Source organism: Cnephaeus nilssonii (genome assembly GCF_951640355.1).
Source record: "Cnephaeus nilssonii genome assembly, chromosome: 21".
Classification (NCBI taxonomy): domain Eukaryota; kingdom Metazoa; phylum Chordata; class Mammalia; order Chiroptera; family Vespertilionidae; genus Cnephaeus; species Cnephaeus nilssonii.
Genome location: NC_137092.1, coordinates 24,181,500 through 24,193,737, shown reverse-complemented (window position 1 = coordinate 24,193,737; position 12,238 = coordinate 24,181,500).

The window sequence follows — 12,238 nt, the reverse complement described above, 5'->3', positions numbered from 1 at the left end:
CTGATCTTAAAAAAAGCTTTTAGTTTTTCACTGTTGAGTATGTTAGCTGTGGGTTTGTCACATATGACCTTTATTATATTGAGGTATAATCCCTCTATCCCAACTTTACTGAGAGTTTTTATCATAAATGGATATTTGTTTTTATCAAATGCTTTCTCTCTGAATCTATTGATAAGATCATTTGATTTTTTATTATTCACTAGAGGCCCAGTGCACAAAATTCGTGCATGGGGTGTGTGTCCCTCAGTCCAGCCTGCACCCTGTCCAATCTGGGACCCATCGAGGGATGTCCGGCTGCCTGTTTAGGCCCGATCTCGGTAGGATCGGGCCTAAACGGGCAGCCGAACATCCCTCTCACAATCCAGGACTGCTGGCTCCAAACTGTTCACCTGCCTGCCTTCCTGATTGCCCCTGACTACTTCTTCCTGCCAGCCTGATCATCCCCTAACCACTCCCCTGACAGCCTGATTGCCCCTAACTGCCCTCCCCTGCAGGTCTGGTCACCCCTAACTGTCCTCCCCTGCAGGCCTGGTCACCCCTAACTGCCCTCCCCTGTAGGCTTGATCGCCCCCAACTTCCCTCCTCTGCTGGCCATCTTGTGGTGGCCATCTTGTATCCACATGGGGGCAACCATCTTTGACCACATGGGGGCAGCCATCTTGTGTGTTGGAGTGATAGTCAATTTGCATATTACTCTTTTATTAGAGAGGATAGAGGCCTGGTGCACGGGTGGGGGCCAGTGTCCTGGATCAGGGTAGGGGTTCTCTTGGGGCGTGGGGTGGCCTGGATGAGGGGCCTGTGGTGATTTGCAGGCCGGCCACACCCCCCGGTGATTCAAGCGGAGGCTCTGGGATCTGTGATTTATTTATCTTCTATAATTGAAACTTTGTAGCCTTGAGCGGAGGCCAGGTCTGGCCAGGAAGTTTGGCTTCCTCCATCACTGGGGAAACCCAAGCCTCCTGCTTGCTCCTTGGGCACAGCCATTTTTGTTAGGATTTATTTATCTTCTATAATTGAAACTTTGTAGCCTTGAGCAGAGGCCTGCGCCAGCCAGGGTGTGTAGGAAGCTTGGCTTCCTCCATTGCCGTGGAAACCCAAGCCTCTGCTTGCTCCATGGCCATAGCCATCTTGGTTGGGTTAATTTGCATACTTGCTACTGATTGGCTGGTGGGCGTGGCTTGTGGGTGTAGCAGAGGTGTGGTCAATTTGCATATTACTGTTTTATTAGATAGGATTTTATTCATGTGCTGCTTCATGTTAATTGATTTGTGGATATTAATTGACCTTGCATTCTAGGAATAAATTCCATTTGATCATGGTGTATAATCTTTTAAATATAATTACTGAATTTGGGTTGCTAATATTTTGTTGAGGATTTTCGCATCTATGTTCATCAGGGATATTGACCCATAATTTTTTTTTCGTAGTGTCTTTGTCTGGTTTTGGTATCAGGGTAATGCTGGCCTTGAAAATGAGTTTGGGAGATTTCCCTTCTCTTTATTAATTTTGGAATAGTTTTGGAATACTTTATATCTTTAGTTGTAGGACTTCTGTTCAAGTAGTCTTCAGGTGGTTACCAATGATGGTTCTGTAATTTAGTTGTAATTTGGATGTGATCATGGGTGAAGGTGAGCACAGCATTTACCTATTGCCATCTTGACTGGAGGTCCTGCAATGGTTTAGTCGTTGTCTGTAGCTTCCATCAGTCTGGAGACAATTTAAGGCCACTATTCTACCATGTATGTAGTCACATACATGGCACTGTGGTATGTGATTAATAAATACCTTTAATAAACAGGTGAATAGATTCATAATAGAAATCAGGTTTTATTAAATGTCTGCTCCATGATAGGCACCATGCCAGGTACTGTGTGTGTGTGTGTGTGTGTGTGTGTGTGTGTGTGTGCGCGCGCATGTGTGTATGTGTATGTGTGATCTCTCATCCTAAATACAACTATGCAAGTTTGGCCTTGTTAACCGAATTCTATAGTTAAGAAAACCAAGGGTTAGAGGCTAAGTGAGGTGGCTGGGCTCATTATTCAATGCATAGCTGGAATTTGGACCCAGGTCTACCTATTGCTTATGTTAGTGTATTTACCGAGCTATATTTATACAAAACATCCTTTCCCCCTTTCCGCCCCCTCCTAGCCATCCAATCTGTACGCCTGCCCAAGTCAAGCCATCTGATCTGGAAACAGAGGAAACTAGTGTTTCCAACATACCGGACCTGGATTCTGTCCCTTATTCCCAGGCCTGAAGTTTGATCTGCCACAGCTCTAAGTTTAAGTTCCTTTGATGCAAGTAGCTCTGTTTTGTGCCTGGTCTTTTCCTAATAGCTCTCATGACGCTTGCACAGGCTATCAACAGGCTCTGGGGGGTAGGGGGTGCTGGGGATGTGAAGACTCAGTTTTGTTTGTGTCCCTTGAAGGCAGAGGGTCCAGTGTCCATTAGATTCTCAAATAAGTCTCTGGACGTGGTGAGCAAAGAGGCCTCCTGGGTGTTGCTCTGTTGTTGTCTCCACTCTTCTTTTTTAGGTTGTGCTAGGGTTGCGGGGACCACCTCAAGAGCCCGCTATGGCCGTCCAGATTCCCAGGAGTCCTCCTTGGAAATTCATTTTAAAGTTTTTCTAAATCTCAAATCCCTTCCCCTATGAAATAGACTGGGCCATTCTGCTCTGTCATTCTGGATTCTATGGTTGCTGTGTGTTGTTGAATCATTTAAATATCAGCAGATGGAGGCTATAGTTATTTTTGCGTATACATATGGTCTTGCATGCAGAAGCACGGGCCAGAGATCTGGGAGCAGGGAGGCATGGGAGTCCCTTCCCTGGATGGACTTATAGTGGTTGGCTTCAGTCTCACGGGGCTGCTATGCCTTTGTGGTGTCCTAAACATTTTTTCCCCGGCGGTCTCCTGCAGAGCATTGCACAATTTATTCATGTTCAGAGCTGATACCTTATGAATGAATAGTTCTTTATTAAACAGCTAGGAATGGTCTTTTAAAAGAAATATTATTTTTTTCTTTTAATGGAGCAACAATCAGGCCATTGATGCTGAATTTATGATTCACTTATGTATGCCATTAATGTGTGAGTTGCTTGATATTTCAAATTGCCTTGAATATTGCTGTTCATATGTGTACTGTATTTTTGATGCCTCCATTAACTTTATTGCTACTTTTACAATTACTCTCTCTCTCTAATGTTTCTTCCATTTTGTTAGTAAATGAATACGGAAATTAGAAGTAAAGAATAAGCACATTAGGGCTTGTTTCTGAGACAAGAGCGGAGGCACTATTTAAAAATAGATATATAATAACGATTTGGTTGCTTTTCGAAGCTAATTTATTCTCTTTTCCTTAGAAACCTGTCTGAGGATCAAACTGTCCTCTGTGTTTCACTAACAGAAGGGGAACACCCACTCTTCTGGTTAGAACGTGTCTCTAAATGTTCGGGTTCCACGCGTTTGGGGAATGTACTTTGTGATGATGGTGGCATTGATGGTGGGACCTGACTTTTATTGAATGCCTATAATGGGGCAGACACTGGCTGTTCTCTTCATATGTGACAGCCTGTTCACTCTATACAACCACCCCATGAGGTAGTCGCTACCATTGTTCCCATTTTATAGATAAAGAACATTTTAGGTCCAGTGGCTGGCTCAAGGCTCACAGTTAATGAATTGTGGTGCAGATGTGAATTCAGTTGGGTCTGACCCCAGTACTTGCATTTATAGCCTCATCTCTCTTCCTTCTCTTTGTTGCCTCTTATGTTTAAGATGTTCTAGAGACATATTCACCTGTGACTAGTCCCAATATTTTGTGTTTAAGGAACTGAAATCTTGGTTTTTGGTTTGAGGATTTTCCTAGCTATTTAGCAAAAGAATGTGATATACAAGTAAAGACAAGTTTGTAATATCTAGAGGCAAGATTTCTGGTTAAGGGACATTGGTTATACATTAGGGTAGCCAATAGATGCTCAGAATCATAATACAGAAACACCAGAGAAAAGATCATAGTGTTTATTTTTCTTTATGTTTCTTAGTACCATTCCCCTGGGAAATACTATGGACCTAAGATCTAGATTAGAAGGAAACAAACAAAAACCCCATCAATCAATGTAAAAATTCCTTACAGACCAACCTTTGCCGAAACCAACCAATTAGTCATCCCATAAAAGTGTGAAGTTAGGCAAAACTGTTCAAGTTCTGCCTTTCCAACTCTAATGGTGATGGAAAGCATGGGAAAGAGGGTGTGATTGGGACATAACACAAAATCAGAACTGAACAAGATCTTAGCGATTTCCAATCTAGTCAAATCTGACCATTTGACAATCCATTACTTTTTTAGGTGGTTTTGATAAGAAAATTCTTACCGCAAAAAAATCACACCTTAGGGCTTGAGAAGCCATCTTTGAAGTCAACTTCAGGAAAGAGGGTCTTATCTTAAAAATGCTGGTTTCTATTAAATTGACAAAATAATTATTCAGATTAAAATAAGAAACCCAACACTAGGGCTAGAAGAAGACATTGTTTCCTCAGGGAGGATGAGATAGTAAGTTTTTCTCAGAATAGAGAATCAAAGGGACCAATGGACCCTTCTTGCCTTTTACTAAGGAAGCGATTATGGTTAAATGAGGACTGATAGAGGCAGAGGGAAAGAATGGACAGTATCTCCTGGAAAAGTCTTGGGACGTCCATTCCTTCCTGAACTTGGCAGCGAGGCTGGTGCCCCATAGTCCTTCTTGCCCTCAAGCGAGGAGCCTGGGATAGTTCTCGTTATGAAGCTCATGATCCATAAAGAGGTCCTGTGCCTATTTTAAACTCCACACCCAGAGATAATATTTTTCTGATCCAAAAATCTGCTCAACTTTTTCAAGGAACAAGTTTGTCCGGAGCCTTTGTTCCGTCCCCCCCTCCCCCCCCCTGCACCCCTTTCCCTTCAAAGCAAGGAAACTTTCAATTAAAGAAATCTTTCAGGGCTGGGATGTCCTTTGAACTTCGAGAAACTCGGGAATTCTTCAGATCTGGCTGGGCTGAGCAGATGTCAACCCCCCCAACTGCGGAGCCTGCTGCCCACTTACCCCGAGTCCTGGCGAGTGCTCACCCTCTGTAGGGAGCAAACAAATGGAGTGAGTGAGGGCATCAGGTCAATTAATTCTTTACAACAAGGTTTTATTTATTCTTTTCTTTGACCCCCTCCCAAAATAACATTCGAGTTGTTCATCTTTCTTTTATTTTTAATGGTTTTCCTTTTGGATCCAAACGAGCATTTATATTACAGAATATCCATCTGGTCAACATGCAGTGCTGAGCTCTGGCTGTAGGAGAGATGCACCGGTTCTCTGGGTGGGCCAGCACTGGCTGCTGTTCACACACCTATGAAGGGCGCCAGGCGGGCGGCCCGCGAGGGCGTGTCTCATGCACCTTGACTCGCACGTTTTGCAGTGCAGGTGGCAGCGTTTTAACAGCCTGAGGAAGTGCACCCAGTTTCCCTCTTGATTCCATGTTACGTGCTCATCCTTTACGAGCAAACCAAGGAGGGAATGGCCTGACCTCAGGTCCCAAAGGACAGAGCCTGGCCTGGACACCCTGTCGTCCACCTCCCTGCAAGGTTGTCCTTCGAGGCTGTACCGGCGCACCCTGAACAGTTAGAAATCTATTTTTTATAAAGCTCATCCCATGTCCCACTCACTGCCCCTCTTTCCCCATGGTGCTCACACCACTAGGAAGATCAATGACATCTCTCCGCTATTGGCACTACCATATTGAAGAGTTACTAAAGTCATAGAGATTGTCTTTGGGCTGCATTAAAGCAAAAATCTCTTTTCTCTCCACCTCCCAGATTTGGAATTCTTTTCAGGGATTAAGCCTCTGCGGCCTTTAAATCCACTACCCTAGGTGAGTTTAACAGAAAGAACCCCTCTGAATCCAGTATCATGCTAACCAGTTGACTGTGACCTAATAAAATAGAGGATCCCAGGTCACCCCCCACCCCCCCTCAATGTCTTGCTCTTCCCGGGACTAGCTGCTATTTTCCAGCCCAACCTTGTCTTTGTTCTACAGCTTGTCTTCCTAGCCTCCACCCCAGTTGTCTCAGCTATGACCTGCCACACACATTTAGTGCGATTTTTCTCCTCCATTTGTTTTTCTGGGCGAGTTCCAAACGTTGGGATCTATTTGTGTGGAGTTGGACTGCTCTCTAATGTCCTGCAAAGCAATGCACAATTTATTCATGTTCAGAGCTGATACCTTATGAATGAATAGTTCTTTATTAACCACCTAGGAATGGTCTTTTAAGAGGGAGGTTCCTCTGCAATTGCAGCACTTAGGGTGGCTTTGTATAAATTTTGGCTTGGTCACAAAACTCCAGGATAGAAAAACACTAATTGACGTTTGGCCTGTGGGCTGAGTAGATATCCCCATTGGCAGCCATTAAAATTCAATACCTATGTTTTTACTAAATCAGCCGGAGGCTGCTTAATGTTATGCAACTCCGTATCAAATGTAACAAAGAGCAGGACTACTGTATACTTCAATTGGCAGTTAGATTACTACATTGTTTAGATTACAGTTTAGCCCTCATTTCATGTCACCTTTATTTTTTAAAATTGGTTAACGGCACTTTGAAATTTTCGAGTGTGTTTTTCCTGCTCATCCCTTGTGAAGGATTCCAACAGACTAGCTTTGAGTGGCAGTTTCCATGGAATACGGACCATCTCTATAAGAAATCAGAGGACTGGAAAGAAAAGTGAGTCACCCAATAAGGTCAGATTCAGATTCGGCAGTTGTGTCTGATTTGGTCTGCGTTAGGCCCCTCTCCGAGTGAACCGAGGTGGAAGTGGCACTGCCTGGTAAACATTCTGGGATCTGGCTCCAGAAGAGAGAGCAATCCATTCCTGTCTCTGACAAGCTGGCAGAATGAGGGAGAGAGAGGCCTATTCGGATTTCCACCGTTGAGTAGGTCTTGGTGAAGAGCCTTAGTGTTAGCTTGTGGCTGTTTGATTTAAGATCAGCTTACGTGTCCACAAAGAGAAGATAGTGGGAAGCTCTGAGCATGAAAACTCAGCTTTCTTCCTGGACTCAGAAAGAAAAAAGTCTGGATTGTTGTTGCTCTGGTTAGAAAGCTAAGAAAGAAAATAAATAAATAAAGAGGGGAAATGGGTTGAATGTGGAATTAAAGCAAATCCTGAATGGGGGTTCTATTAACCATGAAGGTTCTTTAAAAAATTAAATGTTCATAGCAATGCCACGAATTTCACAGGCTTTTTTCAAGTTGGTCTCAAGTTGAGACTAAGAGCTTTTACCTGATGAGTTATTAACTTAAAAATACTCGACACACCCATGAGCTAGCCACAAATTAGGAAAATTTCACGTTTCCTAACATGAAAAAGGAGAGATGGAATACCCTTGCTGGAGGCACAAGTGCCTATGGAAGGCTAGACTATAATTTTTTTATTTTTGACTCCCAATAATTTTCACTTACCCAATTTCTACACTGCTTTTAAATGGTTTGATCTTCTCATAAAGACATAAACTTTGTATTTATTGGTTAAAGATGTCCTGAAAAATTCTATATTCATTCTATTTATTCCTTGAAGTTTTTCATTAATTTAGATCAGTGGTCGGCAAACTCATTAGTCAACAGAGCCAAATATCAACAGTACAACGATTGAAATTTCTCTTGAGAGCTAAATTTTTTAAACTTCTTCTAACGTCACTTCTTCAAAATAGACTCGCCCAGGCCGTGGTATTTTGTGGAAGAGCCACATTCAAGGGGCCAAAGAGCCGCATGTGGCTTGCGACCCGCAGTTTGCCGACCACGGATCTAGATTATATTTTAAGTCCATAGAAGGAGAAGAGACAAAGAGTGAGGGATAGAGAAAAGGAGAAAGACAAAATGAAAGCCCGAGAGAGAAGATGGAGCTGGTGCTGTACAACCTGGGATTTTGACTCAGTTGGTACATCATTCAACTGGACAAGAATTAATTCCTAGGAACACTGCAGGGCACACATTGATCCTTCTTTGCCCTTCTAGAGCAGATCTATTACAAAAACCCAAATAAAAATAAACATACATCCCCTACCTCTTTTTACCTGATCTACTCAACTCCCAGAAATAAGAATTCAAACCTCAAAAACGTATTTACATAGTAGCATGGCTTATTATAAAATCTGTTTTTGCATTTTGAAGGTCAAGATACTAGCCACCCTATTATTAGCTGGGGGCCGAGAGCAGAAGGAAGCAAAGACTACAAAAATAGAAGGGGCAGCTTGGGGCACCAGCCGCACCCGCAATGCGACTAGACTCTGCTGTGAGTCCCACTCTCCCTTCTCACCTGGCTGGAGTTCTGTGAGAGAAGCTTTCCAGGCCCTTTGGGTAGTTGGGACAACCTGTGAATCTGTCATCTTTGGCTTAGAGTGGTCTCTCTGGGATGCAGAAGCCACAGAGGGTCGGAGCAGAAAGGATTCCAGGGAAGAAAAAGGTGGCCATCAGAAACCAAAGGTGGCTGTTTCTGTCCCTGGGCTTTTGTCCCCCCTAGTGGCACGTCCATATCCTATAACGGGGTGAGAAGCAGCTTGTGAGCCTGGCAGTCTGTAGCCCAGCCTGTGACTGCAGCAAGCAGAGGAGCCTTCGGCTGCTGCTCCGCTGGGTTAGGCCTAGCGATGGTGTACTAACCAGGCAGTTCAGAGAGGAATGATCAAAAAGCAAAAAGACAGAGAGGCTAATACAGGCAGTGCTTGTGAATGTGGGATCTCCTCATGGATCGGTTAGGTTCTACCTGCTGAGTTCATTTCATTTGGCTTTTGTTGAGAGTCTCAGTGTGGATATATAGTTATCTGAACCTGGACCTGATTCTTTATGGGGCTTTTGACCCGAGTTAAACTGTTATGCCCTGACTGGCCACTCCCAAGGGGCCCACTTATGCCATCTTTTCTGCATTGTAATGTCCCCCGTGTCCCAGAATCCAGGAGGGAAGGACAGACAGGATGGGTGTGAAGCAAGTGAGAGAGAGCCTACCCCAAGACATGGCAGTGCCTCTCCTCACCACCATTCTTGACGCCAGGCCTTTGAGGATCTCAAAACACAGCACATGTAAAGCTGATAAAAACAGCAAAGTTCCTTAATCTTCAAGTCTCACAGAATCCCTGCAAGGTGGGTTAACTATCTGACCCCCCTGCCTTTTTTTTTTTAATACAACCTTATAATATTTACATCTAATATATTATAGGTAGGCTGAGAAATGGAAGCATCTCTCCACTTATCCCTGGCTCGACCCACTAAAATACTCTGTCCAAAAACAGGACATCCAGAGCAGGTTTAGAAATAGAATGTAATGAAAAATTGAGAACGTTCTTTAAAAAACCAAATTACTAAATTTTGTTCCATTATGCCCAGAGAGACCTAATTTCCCTGCAGAGGGCTTTCAATGTGTCTGTGGACAGTTCACACACATTCCCCACTCCTCCGAACAATCCAGCACCTTACACTGTTTCGAATCACCTGGTGAGTTCCCACCTGCATTTCATGAGAATAAAGCACTGTCCATTAGCAGTGAGGACAGCAGAGGCAGGTTAGCAAATAAGCTTGGATCGGGCAGATTTAGCCATCTTAGGAGCTGAGCCAATGTTAACATGCAGCAAAACAAGGCTGGGATGGAGAACAGAGGGCACTTAGTTCACCACACTTTGGCGGGAAGTGAAGTCGGGAAGGGAGATGCTGGTAGATTTAAGGAATACCGGGCGTCTTTCTTTTGTGGCCTCAGAGTCAAGAGAGGGCAAAATTCAGAACATCTGGAGTTCAGCTTCAGAGAAACGTTCTCAGTGATCTCAGAACCCCACAAGGGCATTGAGTAGGGAAGCCCAGAATAGAAATGGCTTCTTCAGCTAGAAGGATGGACAGGCCACCATCACTTTATGGCGCAGTAAATGTTTCCCGATCTTGTCTAAGAGGAAACCTGGATCTGGTGTCTAGAGTTCATCCCTCCTCTTTTTCTCATTCCCTCTCTCGTTTTGAGGAGATGCTAAGGACTAATGTTACAATGGAAACTGGGACATACAGCTGAAGATTCTCTTGAAGGGACCTACAGTGCTCAATGTTATCACGTTGTGTATCTCCAACAGCAGCGCTCATCCTCTATTGCTTGCAGTTCCTCAAGATGCTGCCATAATTTTTAATCCGAATACAAGCACGGGTTTTGTGAACTGAAGGGGCCTCTTCCCAGGAAAGCGAAAGGGCAGAATCTGGGACCCTGACATATCCTGGCCGATTATTTGAGGGAAGGTTGGAGTATATGTTCTTTCAGAGGCGGAAGGAAACTTTTATAAGACGATTATGATCATGAGTTCCGTGACTTAGCAGAAAATTCTTTGATTTTCTGGTATGGATAGAAGGGCGGATGGAGGCTAAGGGAGAAGAAACCTGATTTCTTGGTCAGGGGCAGTTGAATAGAAGCGTTCCTAAGTTCACTGGAACTGGAAAAATCCAGGTGGTTGGTCAGGGGACTGTACCTGCGGTGCTTCCTGCCACTTTATTCAGGACTCACGTGCCGGTAAGGGGCCCAGGAGGCTTCCTGGCCCAGTACATTGAGTGTTTGTAATGCTGTTTGCAGCAGGTTCCGTTCCCAGCAACTGCTCTGCCCACCCGAGTTTCCCCTACTACCGAAACGGCTCAAGGTACCACTTCCATTCCCTTTCTCCAAACCATGCAATAGACTCGTTGGCTCAGAATGGTTGTCCTGGTGTAGGCCTGGCCCATGGAAAAGCTGCGTTTCCGAGGCAGAAGAAAGCAATTTTGTGCACACAAAGCCACCCCTAGCCACACTTTGGCATGAAATGACGCTGAGCAGAGAGAACCTTCCAAACAACACAAGGCCCAGCATCAGAGTCTTACGCAACAATCATGCCTGTATAGTCCCGTTTGCATCCCCAGCTCCTCCTGGGCTCACAGGCCGAGTGGGAGAGGGTCTGAGCTGGGAGGGCCTTTTTCTCTGCCTCATTGGCCTCCCACCCTGGGATTACTTTGGTTTGGGGGCAGACGGTGGGTCATGAGGCTCCATTAATATCTAGATGAGAAGGCAGGGCCACGATAAATGAATCTGCAGCCACAGGGTTGAATTTGGCTTCTCAGAGCTGATGTGGCAATGCCTTACTTCTATTTCAACTGAAAACAGGAAGGAAACAGAGGCTCCTTCTAAGAAAAGTAAGTCACTGGCTGCTCCGACCCAAGAGGCGAGTCTGGGCTCGAGGAGGAGAGGGTGCTTACCCACTGGATCTTGGTCCAGGGGCCTGCGCCTTCCTCTGGAAGGTTCTGAGAAGCAGGCTCCCTCTGCTCCTGGCTGAGAAAGGAGGGCCCTGCCTGCACCCCTCTGCAGGGGACCCCTCCACCCATTGTCAGGGTGCTGGGGGACCGGGGAGGGCCTGAAGGGGACTGCATTTCCGCTGGACCAAGACAGTGATGCCTTCCGCCAAATGGGCAATTACACAGATTCGCCAAGTGAGGGCTCTGTTTTCCTCAATGTTTCTGAGTTTCGGGGGTTAGGAAGGAGAGCCTGAGGCTGTCTTCTGCTCAGCTCTTACTCTGGGAGGGGGTACAGCACAGTCCTGGCCCAGAGAAATAGGCAGGGCCCCGGTCTGTCACACTGGGTGACAAGGCCCCATTAGAGTTTGTCTCACTAGAAGGTGCAGCCCAGGTCTCAGCTGAGGTATATTAACGATCACCTTGAAGTACCCTGACACACGGGCCCTCCGCCACGAGGCAGACGCAGGAGATCCCGGTAAACTCTTACCAATGCTTCTGTTTCAATGTGCTAGCCTTTCCCACCTCTATCGTCGTCCCTATTAGGCGTGCTGTCTCCTCGGGGAGTGGCAGGGAAGGCTGGGCCCAGAGGCTCGCTGCCATCAGCCAGGATGGGCTGGTCCTGCCACAGCACTGTCCCCCACTTGGAATTGCTTCTATTCTGGTTGGAAAACGGACTCTGCCTTGAGGCCCTGCCCTCAGGGCTCCCTCTGACCAGCCTAAGGCCGGACCCCATTCTCATCAGCTGGGGCCCTGGCCACACCACCCTTAGCAGCGTCTCAGGCACGTCTGTGGACCCGGGGGACCTCCTTAGCCTATCTTAACACTCAAAGCACCTACTGCGTGTGACAGGCCTGCCCCCCCCAGCACCGCTGCTCTGACCGCTCCCCCACGTGGGCTGCTGGGCTATGGCTTTGCTCGTCCAGACCAGCCCTGGCTGCTG